This window comes from Callospermophilus lateralis, unplaced genomic scaffold, assembly GCF_048772815.1.
Source record: "Callospermophilus lateralis isolate mCalLat2 unplaced genomic scaffold, mCalLat2.hap1 Scaffold_592, whole genome shotgun sequence".
In the NCBI taxonomy this organism is placed as follows: Eukaryota; Metazoa; Chordata; class Mammalia; order Rodentia; family Sciuridae; genus Callospermophilus; species Callospermophilus lateralis.
The window spans coordinates 594,465-605,873 of record NW_027514558.1 but is presented as its reverse complement, the minus strand read 5'-3'; positions in this window follow the sequence as shown (position 1 = coordinate 605,873).

Below are 11,409 nucleotides of genomic sequence, written 5' to 3'. Positions count from 1 at the left end.
ATCACCAGTACTACAAACAAACAAGAAACAAATTATAAAAAAGAAATCTTAAAATGTTTCCAAAACTGCTTGAGAGTAATAGAATATTAACAAGCCTTAAAACTATTGAAAAACAGCTAGGAGAACTACCAGATAACATTGAATGGTATTTTCCTTTCCTTTTAACATAAGTACATGACTAGATGAGGGACTCTGGTTCTCACTGTTTGGCTCAGTCTGAGAATTTGAGACTTTGAGAGGAAGGAAGTCCTCAGAGAGCCAGAGTCTAACTGCATACTTTGGTGGTATTTACTGATTAACCCTAGATATATTCTGAAATTCTGTGAAATAAGGATGCCTTAATATTCATGGAACAGCAATGAATATTTTGTTGCAGTGTTCAACTTCCTATATGCATGGGTAAGAAAAAAACTGCACTTTAGCTGAAAATGAAATCCATATTTGCTTAACTCTCAAGTTCAACTCAGAATTGAATATTTATGCAGGAAAGAAACAAGTACAGGTTTGATATTAAAGAAGTAAGATTCACTCTTCATTTTGAGTTTCAAAAAAACATTTTTTGTACATATCTAAGACTATATAAAAGATGAATAACAAATACAAATCTAGAATAATGTTGAAATTGCTAGGCTTATGTTTAGGTCACTCAGAAATGTTTTTTAAAATTTTTAAAATTTTTAAAATCAGGACCACCACAGGTTCAGACACTCCGATGCAAGTGTATGGTCAATAGCTACATCTGGAGGATGAAGAAGCCACTGAATCTTTAAAAACTGGTTCAGCTACCCTTCAAGTTTGGGGGTGGCACCTTACTTAAGTACCATCAAATTTTATAAGGATAAAGCCAGTGGTTTCTTCTAGAGAAGAGTTATATTTTAAAAACTTTCAGTCACTCACAAAGAAGAGCTGGCAGGCAGGAGGAAAATAACTGTGCATGAGGAACAGCAAAGGCTCAGGCCCACCACTCCAGAGGGCCAGAACAGAGCAGAAAGGCATTGAGGGCCTTCCTCCAACCCCACAGAAAGGGCAGAGTAAGAAAGGTCGGCTGAGAGAACAAGAGATTGTTAATGACCTTATGACCTTTTCTGAGAAAGCTAGCGACATGGCCATGAGTAGCCTTGAAAGAGAAAGAGTTCTGGAAAGAGGAAACAAAGAAAAAGCAACTCTTCTCACATATCCCTCTCAGCCTGTGTGTCATCAGGAGGCTCCAAGTGGTGGCAAAGCAAGTCAGAGCTCTTCTTGGAGAGAAAAAGACACCAAGGATGAGTTAGCTCTTGCAGGAACCCCACTGCTTCTCACTCAGAGCATAAATATGACCTTCAACCACGGGTGGCAAGATCAAGTCATGTAAAAGTCCACAATCAAATTTAAATCTCCCAATGTTCAAAATTATGCACCTCCCTCTGATTCCCTAAGTGGAGTTCTCCTCTCCCACCTCCTTCTGTCATTGATTAAGTGGAAGAAAGGAGGCGATGCCAACCCACCCAATGCCAAGATTTTACATTCTTCAACCCAGAATTTCTCTGCACAGCAATTATAGCACCGTTTTTCAGTAAGCTCCTCCACCAGAAAGTAAGGAGAAAATGTATCCTTATCACTCGTTTTCAAGCATTGTTAGAAAGCTCTCACGATTCCTGCCCTTTCCAGCCCTTTCTTTAAACAATCCAAGCACAGGATGCCCACAAGTGATAGGTCTAATACAAGTGGATGCAAGTAGCTGCCATAGGTGCCCCAGTTTATCCCAGGTCCTTGGCCCAGGGTTGATGGGGAAATTCTCATAGGACACGGTCATGCGGACATGCCTTAGTCCCTGCATCTCACCATACTTTAAGTTCAGTCTTTACATAATGTCTTCTAACTTTAAACAGAAGTAAATCTTTTGCTAGTAAAATCACCTTTGAAATATGAGGACAAGAATTTTTTTTAGTAATGCTACTATGGAATAATTCACAAACAGTAATGCACAAACACACACAAATATTAAGTATACTTTTTAATGGTTTACACAAATTTATACACTCATGTAATCACTGCCATATTAAAGTGATTAATACAAATACAAACTGAAAATACAAACTAAAAAGCTTTTTCTCAGCAAAAAAAAAAAAGAGAAAAAAAATCAACAATAAGAAGGGAGAGTCTGCATAATGAAAAAATCATTAACACATGCACTTCAGGATAAGAACTAACCTCCAGGATATATAAAGAACTCAAAAATATTAACAGCAAAAATCATCATCATCATCATCATCATCATCATCATAATCCTATCAATAAATGGCCTAAGGAACTGAATAGACATGTCACAGAAGAAGAAATACAATCCATCAACAAACAAATGAAAAAATGTTCAACATCTCTAGCAATTAGAGAAATTCAAATCAAAACTACTCTAAGATTCCATTTCCCTCCAGCCAGAATGGTAATTAACAAGAATACAAGCAACCATATGTTAAAATGGGTGTGTAAATAAAAGGCATACTCATACATTGTTGGTGGGACTGCAAACTCTACAAACATTATAGAAAATAGTATGGTGACTACTTAGAAAACTTAAAATAGAATGACCATTTGACACACAGCTATCCCACTCCTTGCTTCATACCCAAAGGACTTAAAATCAGCACATTACAGTGATTCAGCCACATCAATGTTTATAGAAGCTCAATTCACAGTAGCTAAATTGTGGAACCAACCTAGGTGTCGTATGACAGATGAATGGATAAAAAAATTAGATATCTAGATAGGTAGATAGATAGATGGATGGATAGATAGATAGATTGATGGATAGATAGATAGATAGATAGATAGATAGATAGATAGATAGATAGATAGATAGATGGATGCATTACATATACATATTACTCATACTTAAAGAAGAATGAAATTACGTCATTTACTTGTAAATGGATGAAGCTGGAGAATATCATGCTAAGCAAAATAAGCAAATCCTGAAAACCAAAGGCTACATGTTTTCTCTAATAATCAGATGCTAATCCATGGGTGGAAGGAATAGGGAAGAATGAAGGAACTTTAGTTTGTGTAGGGGGAATCAGGGGAGGGGTGGAGGAATGAGAGTGGAAAAAATGGTAGAGTGAGTAAGACATTCTTACCATATATATTGGATGATTGTTCAACTTGTGTGATTCTGCATTGTGTATAGCCAGAGGAATGAGCATTTGTGCCCCATTTGTGTACATTACACCAAAATGCATTCTCCTGGCATGTAGAAATAATTAGAAAAAAAATACAGAATACATATATCATCCCAAACAGTTCCCTTCTACTGCATGCAGGTCCATCATAACCCACCCTAAGCTTTAGGCAACCTGTCTACCCATTTGTCCCCATAGATTAAATGTCTTTTCTAGCATTTCTGATGTACTAATCTCAGCAGTAAATGGAATCACATAGTTGGTATTCTTTTGTGTCTGGCCTATTAGCATCATGTATCTGAGATACATATATATTATTTTTACATATGCGGTACTTTACTCTCTTTTCTACTCAATAGTATTCCACCACATAGACATATCACATATTTGTTAATTCATTACTTGATGAACATCTGTTTCCAATTTGGAGCTATTAACTAAAGCTGTTATGGGCTGAGTATCCTTAATCAAAATTTCCAAAACCTGAATGTTCCAAAATCCAAAATTTATTGAATGCCAATATGATGCTCAAAAAGTTTGGAATCTTGGAGCATTTCAGATTTGGATTTTTAGGTTACTGACTCTCTACTGGTAAAGTCTATAAAAATATTCCAACTTTAAAAAAAATTTTTGAAATTCTTCTGATCCCCAAATTTTCAGATAAGAGTTATTTTAACTACATAAGCATTTATGTACAAGTCTGTATGTGAAGATATGTTTTCATTTTTCTTAGGTAAACACTTCAGAATACAATTATTGGTTCTTTTGGTAATATAAGAAACAACCACACTGTTTTCTCAAAAAGGTTTTATCATTTTACATTATTGGCAATATGAGAAAGTTCTGACTAGTTCACATCTCAGCCACTGGTACTGCTCTTCTCAACTTTTTAATTTAAGATATTCTAGTGAGTATACAACATTATCTTATTATTGTACTGATTTTTATTTTGTTGATATCTAATGAGGTTAAACACCTTTTCCTGTACTACATGAGCTATTTATAATCCATTTCAGTCTATTCTTTAATTAAGAGAGCTTCATTAATGAGCTGCAAGAGTTCTTTATGTGTTCTGGTTATAAGCCATTTTTCAAGTACATACTTCATGAAATGCAAAGGACTGCCTTTATACTTTCTTAACATCCCTTGAAGAATATGTTTTGAATTTTGATGGAGTCACATTTATCAATTTTTAATCTTTTTTGGTGCACACTTTCTCTTTCTTTAAAAATTATTTTTTAACTACTCCAAGTTTGTGAATATTTTCTTCTGTGATTTCCTCTTTCTACAGTATTAATCTTTTGTATTTAAGTTTTAGAGTATTAATCTTTTATATTTTGGTTCAGGACTTCTTTCAAGTTATTTCTGTGTATAAAAGTAAGGACTGAGTTAATCTTCCATATGGATACCACACATTTCAGTTTTATTAAAAAGACTACTTTCTTCTCATTGAATTTCCTTGGCATGACTTTCAAAAACTAAGGAACCATAGATGCCTGTATTTGTTTCTAGAATCTAGTGCTTATCCTTAGGCCAATACTGCCTTGATAACTATAGTTTCAAAAATTCTTCAAATTGAGTAGTGAATGTTCCACAATACTGTAATTTTTCTTTTTGCTTACATTTCTAGAGTCTTTAGAGTTCCATATAATAATTTATAAATTCAGTTTCTAGTTGTTCATTGCTAGGAAGTACATGTAATTTGGTATTTAAAATTATGATGTAATAAACAACTGAAAATTGAGAACTGGTTCAGGTAACTTGTAGAAAAGTTGTAAACATATATCTTCTAAATAATAAAATAATCAAAATACACAACAATAATTCCTCAATTAATGATCCTGTTCAATTAGTTTAAATGGTGGAATACTGTGCCACAAGAGTTCCAGTGAATGAAAAGTATAGAAGAGAACAAGACATGAAAAGACCCTTCACAAATAAGCTCTAGAAAGAGCATGAAAACATCTGCAAAGATGCTAAACAGCACTTGTCAAATGGGTAATGAAATTAAAATTAATAGTAGACTCTGCTAGCCACTATTAAATGGCACACACTCACACAAAACACAATAGTAACAAATACTGATTTGTTGTGGAGCAGAGGAATTTTTTTGATTGTTGCTTGGATGCCAACACAGTCTTCTGGGAAAAAAAGTACTGTATTTTTTATCTTTAATAAAGTTACCATATGATTCAGTTATCATACTTCCACATTTTAGACTCATTATTTATAAACTGATGCCTACAGAAATGGTGTATATGCTACCAAACCTTGATCCTTCTCCCTGATGCTAATTTAATAAGGAGGACATGGTTTTGAGAAAAAGGCAAAGCAGGTTTATTATTGCTTTGCTAGTAAAGAAGAAGCACAGGGGACTCCAGTTCCAGAGGCTTTGATTTTGCTAATCCGAGGGAATAGAATCTTGTGTGTGTGTGTGTGGGGGGGTGTTTGTGTGTGTGTGTGCGTGTGTGTGTGTGTGTGTGTGTGTGTGTGTTTGTGTCTCTGTGTTTGTGAAGTAGGGATTGAACTCAGAAGTATTAAACCTTTGAACAACATTCCCAGTTCTATTTTAAATTTTTATTAAGATACAGAGTCTCACTGAATTGCTTAGCACCTTGCTTTGGCTGAGACTGACTTTGAACTTAATCCTCCTGCCTCATCTTCCTTAGGCACTGGAATTATAGGCATGAGCCACCATTCCTGGCAGAACAAAAAGTTTTTTCAAAATAAACTATTCAAAGACTGCCTGCCAGGTACTTCCTGTAAAGAAGAGTAACTGTTCTCTTGTTAATTTGGGAGATAGCTATTCCTTAGATCTCCTGGGGCCATCTTTGAAGTCTGAATTATTTGGTTCCTCTGGTGGATGTGTTCTCAAAGCTGTCTGACTAATGGATGGGAAAAGGCAATCTAGTTCCTAGTTATGGAACAGGAGAGAGAGAGAGAGAGAGAGAGAGAGAGGGGGGGGGGGTCCCCCTTTTCACTTTCTTTTTTAAAAAGCCTAAGTTGCAGAGTGACAAGGGTTATATTCAAAGCATGGGGCAAGCCACTTTCACATATGCAAATGTCCACAGCAAATTTATTCAACAACAATTTAAATTGGAGGAAATATAGCAAATTAATGCTAAATGTAGCATTAATATATGGAATATATGGAAATACAGCAAATTTACTAAAAATTCTTTAGCAAATTAATGGAGAAGTATATGTATTTTTTTAAAAAAATTCATTCAACAAGAAAAGAGTACCCTATTAATTAGCTCAACAACCAAAATGAAACTTAAATGCATTTTCCTAAGTAAAACAAACCAGTGTAGTAGAATGAGACAAGGTCAGACACCAGAGGAATAACAGAAAGTAGATTTATTTGGCTCTAGCCAGGTTCAGAGAGAAAACTTTTTACTCTACTGAATCAATTGGCCTAAAGGCCATTTTCAGGATGTTTTATTACTTCAAACCTAGTGTCTAGGGAGAGGTACTCAGAGGTTCAAAATCTGCAGAAGTTCCCATCACAACAGAATTTTTTCACTATTCTGGGTAAATTAACACCAGAAAAGTACTTTTTTTCTCAAGAATCAGCACCTGAGAAAGAAAGAGCTTCTCCCCCCACATTTTCCCCCTTACCTTTTGAACCATTACAATGCATCCCAATTAGTCTTTGAAATGTAAATATCCCTGTGAATATCTCTGGGCCAAATACAAAGACTTTCTTACAATAAAACACACTTTTTCAAATACACTTCACACTTAAAAAATTCAAAAACTAGATTATATCATTGCAATAATAGGTTGCTCAAAAATCTTGTGAAAAACTAGTAAAGAAGTGTTCAGCATCTGATACAGGCTCGTGGCAAAGTAAGATAGAGCAACAGGAAAAAGGAAGCTTAACTACATTGAACTCTTTTGTATTCTCTTTTGCTCATAGTCATAAGACAATTTTGGTGAAAATTTGTAGAGAAGCTTAATTAATATTTTGTGTGTAGAAGGGGATCTCATTAGAATAGGATGAAAAGGGTACTTCTTATATTCAATTAATATGACATATCTGAGAAGGAGACAACATGGAGTAAACTAAGGCTACTTATTTTCCTGGTTGGACAAAAGTACAGCCTCTTATGAAAAGTGGATTTTTTTGTCTTCCTGCATCACAGTTCCTGATATTTCTTTCAATAATATTCTATTAGATGCTTTTCTTTTTTGTCTATTAATATGTGCATGCTCTATCAAAACTACTCAGGAGTCTGCAGGAGTATTTCAAGTCTGAGAACCTTGGGTAACTTAGTGAGACTTTGTGAAAAAAAGAGGCAGGAGATGTATCTCATTGGTGGACCAACTTAGGGTTCGCTTCCCTATATCAAAACTACTACAACAACAACCTGAACAACAGAAATCCAACCAATAACATGAAAGAGTACTTTATGAACAAGAGAATGCCTTAATTATGTTAAAAATAGAAGTGTTGGGCACCATGTGAAACAACTGGAAGCTACCCACACTTCTGTTAAATATATAAAATGGTATAGTAGGTATAGGAATAAAACTGATTATTACTAAAATTTTAAACATAGAATAACCACATGACCGACCAATTCCATTCCTAGCTATATTTCCAAATGAACTGAAAAGAGATATTCAAACAGTTGAACATGAATATTAATGGCATCACCATGTCCACTAGGAAATATATAAAAATCCAAATTTCCATCAAGAATGATAAATAAATGAGTTTATTTATTTATATGTATCCCTGTCTGAGTAAGCACATGTACATATAGATATATTCATATAAATATATACATATATCTATAGATATATATTGATATACCTATAGATATACTGATTATATATATTACTCTGCCATAAAAATGAAGTACTGATACAGGTGACCATGTAGACAAATCTCAAAAATGTTAAGAAAAGTAAACAAAAATCAAACATGAAATTTCACCTGTGCTATAACTACATTTATATTAAATATCAAAAAATTGGAAATCATAGAGATGGAAAGGAGAGAGTTCATTGCCAGGCCTTGGAAGGTATATAAGTCAGTGGTTGATTAACAGATTACATGGTTTATTTTCAGTGATTAAAATGCTTAAAAAAAGGTAATTGTGGTAATTATACCACAACATTGTCAATGTCACTACTTAAATTATTTTTGATATTCGCTTTTATGAGAATTCAACCTCAATAACACCAATAAGAAAAAAAAACTTGAAAACACTGAAGTCTATACAATTATAGGTAGTGGTCACAGAAATGAACTATGGAATTGGACAGAAATTACTTATCTTTGTATTTGAACACATGACCAGAGTAACTGCTCTATGTAGAACCACAAAAATAGAATCCTAAATAGAATGAGTTATATACTCCATGTATATATAATATGCCAAAATATAATCTATCATCATGCATATCTAAAAAAACAAATAAAATAAAAGAAAAAGAAAAAAAACTATGGAGTTATAGTCTCCCACAAGTACTCTGAATCACCAAACTAAGGCATGGATGGTAACACTGAATACCAGAAATCAAAAGCCTTCTCTGGTCAGTCAGTATTCTTGATTCATTATTTACTTTGTCCTGATCTTTACACTATCTTGAGTCCTGATTGGAAGATCTCATATCTAACAGATGAGTACAGTAATTTTGAGAGTTGAATAATTATTCCAAGGTCACTATTGAAGCAGACTAAGACTCTGAAAATTAATTTGTGTGATTTTCAATCTACTGTATCATCTATCACAATACAAAGTCAGTCAGTGTTGTTGTTGTTTTGGTTTTTTTTGTTTTGGTTTTTTCCCCCTGGTGGGAGGAGGATGCAAGAGGTAGAAATTACAAAAGGGTACCAAGAAAAATATGCATAAACTATCAATATTACAAACTTGATTGTGGTCACTGATACACTGGTAAAAAGGTATATCCAACATGACAAATAATGACTTACATATGTATAGTTTATTGTATTTTAGTATTAACCTAATAAAATTGTTTTAAATTTGAATAAAAGAAATAAATGTTCCTCCAAAAAACATAATATAAATTTGGAAAGCATAGAAATAGATGCTGAATATTATATGTTATTAAGGAATTACAAATTAAACATGCCTATAAAAATTTACAAAATTTCCAACCTGAAAATATCAAAAGCTGGCAAAGATGGGAAACAAGAAGAACTCTCATACATTGCTGTTGGGATAACAAACAGGACATCCACTTTGGAAGACAGTTTGTTGTACACTTAATATGGCCCATTAATTGTATTTCTCAGTGTTAATTCAATGGAATTGAAAGTTATGTCCACACAAAACCCACATACAAATGTCCACAGCTTCTTCATTCATGATTGCCAAGAACAGGAAGCAGCTAAGAGATACTTCATTAGCTATTTACCTGTTATTAATAATAAACACTGTGACATATCTATACAGTGGATGGTTATTCAAAATTTTTTTAAAAATGTAAATTTACTATCAAACATGAGAGAACATGGAGGCATCATAAATATATACTGCCAGAAATAATATACTCTCTGAAATGTCCTATTTGTAAAATTCCAAATTTATGACATTCTGGAAAAGTAAAAACATTAAAAATGTTAAACTTTCCCAAGAAATCTGGGGGAGTAGAAAATGTTAAAGAGGTGAAAAACAGGGACTTTTGGCATGGTGAATCCACTCTGTAAGATGCCATGATGGTAATTGACATTATTCTTTGTCAATGCTTAAAAAACTGTAAAATTGGTGTTTTAATAAATAATTAAACTATTTATTGATATCAATAATTATTTAATACCATCACTATTGGCAAAACATTTTGATTTTGTGCTTACATAAAATGTTTCTCAGTAATACACGAAGAAAAACAATAGTAGAAACTCTGAATAAAGGAAAGCATATGGGAACATGGTACTACGTGCTTTATTTTCCTGTAAATTTACAAGTCTCCTTAAAATAAAGTCTGTTAATTAAAACAAAGAAGGCTTGGTGGTTTTTCTAGCCTCAAACATGCTTGCTTAGGATTGGCCCTCAACAATAAAATTTCTTCTGAGAATTAATAATTTCCAACAACCTTGTTTTTCTTTCTTTTCTTTTTTTTCATTTTCTTTTCTTTTTTTTTTGTATATTTTTCTATGAAGTATTGCTGGTGTTTTCCTACATAAAGTCAGGAAAATCCATTTTTACAATTTTTATTATCTTTTTAGAGAATAGTGAACATAAGCCCTTAGTGAATAAATTAGTACTTTACCTTCAAATATGCTTATAATCAATAAAAAATTATTATTTATCACTCTGCTCCATAGGTAGTAATTCTTTGAAAACTAAGGAAAAAATGTTCTTAACTTATTTTACTACACTTATATTCATGAGAAAATTATCTGAGATTTTTTTTAAGTCCACCTCACTTCCAATATGCTACCTATAAAATGAGATTACTTTCTTCTTCTTACCCAACAAATCTCTGGTTGAAATAAATGTAGATCATCCAAGTAAAGAGGTGTACTGATACACATTAAGAGGCAGATAAATTGTTGGTAATATTACTGAAAAACACAGTTTTATTGATAAGATAAATACTAGGCATTTGGTGGTTAACAGAAAAGAGGTTCTCATTTTGGTTCCTAGAATGGGAAAGAGAAAATCCTGCACGATTGGCATCTGCAGTTCTTTTTTTTTTTTTTTCATTGTTATTAAACTACCTGCTCATGGCTAAGCTGAACTGTACAGTAGCTGATGAAATTATCTTCAAGCCAAGATTGGTTCATAATGACAATGTATATCTGCTAAATATTCAATATGATGAGGGTGAGAGAATGAGAAGATGGACTACAATGGGAAGAGGTAATTGTGAGAAAAACTGGCTCCCTCAGGAAGAAGGTGCTTTTAATCTGTCTTCATTCCCAAATGAGAAAAAAAAAAACATTAGTCAAATGTTTTCTTTTCTTTCTCTCTTCTCTACTTTCCTCCTTCCTCATTTTATTGGTTATTTCCTTCTTATCACTCAATCTCCATCCTTTTCTTGATTTCTTTCTAAGAGAAGATGTCTCAGTTCATTCTCCATACTTACTTCTCACAAACTACTCATTTGGAAACTAAAGCTCTTTTGGAGGCATATACATTTATAGTGGCTGTTATTACTCTGAGTTGTTTTCAATTTAAAAACCTGAAAAATATATTTTAAGAGTATACACACTCACATGAAAGATTAGTTCGAATTTTTTAAAAATTAACTTTCTTATACAACCAGCCATACA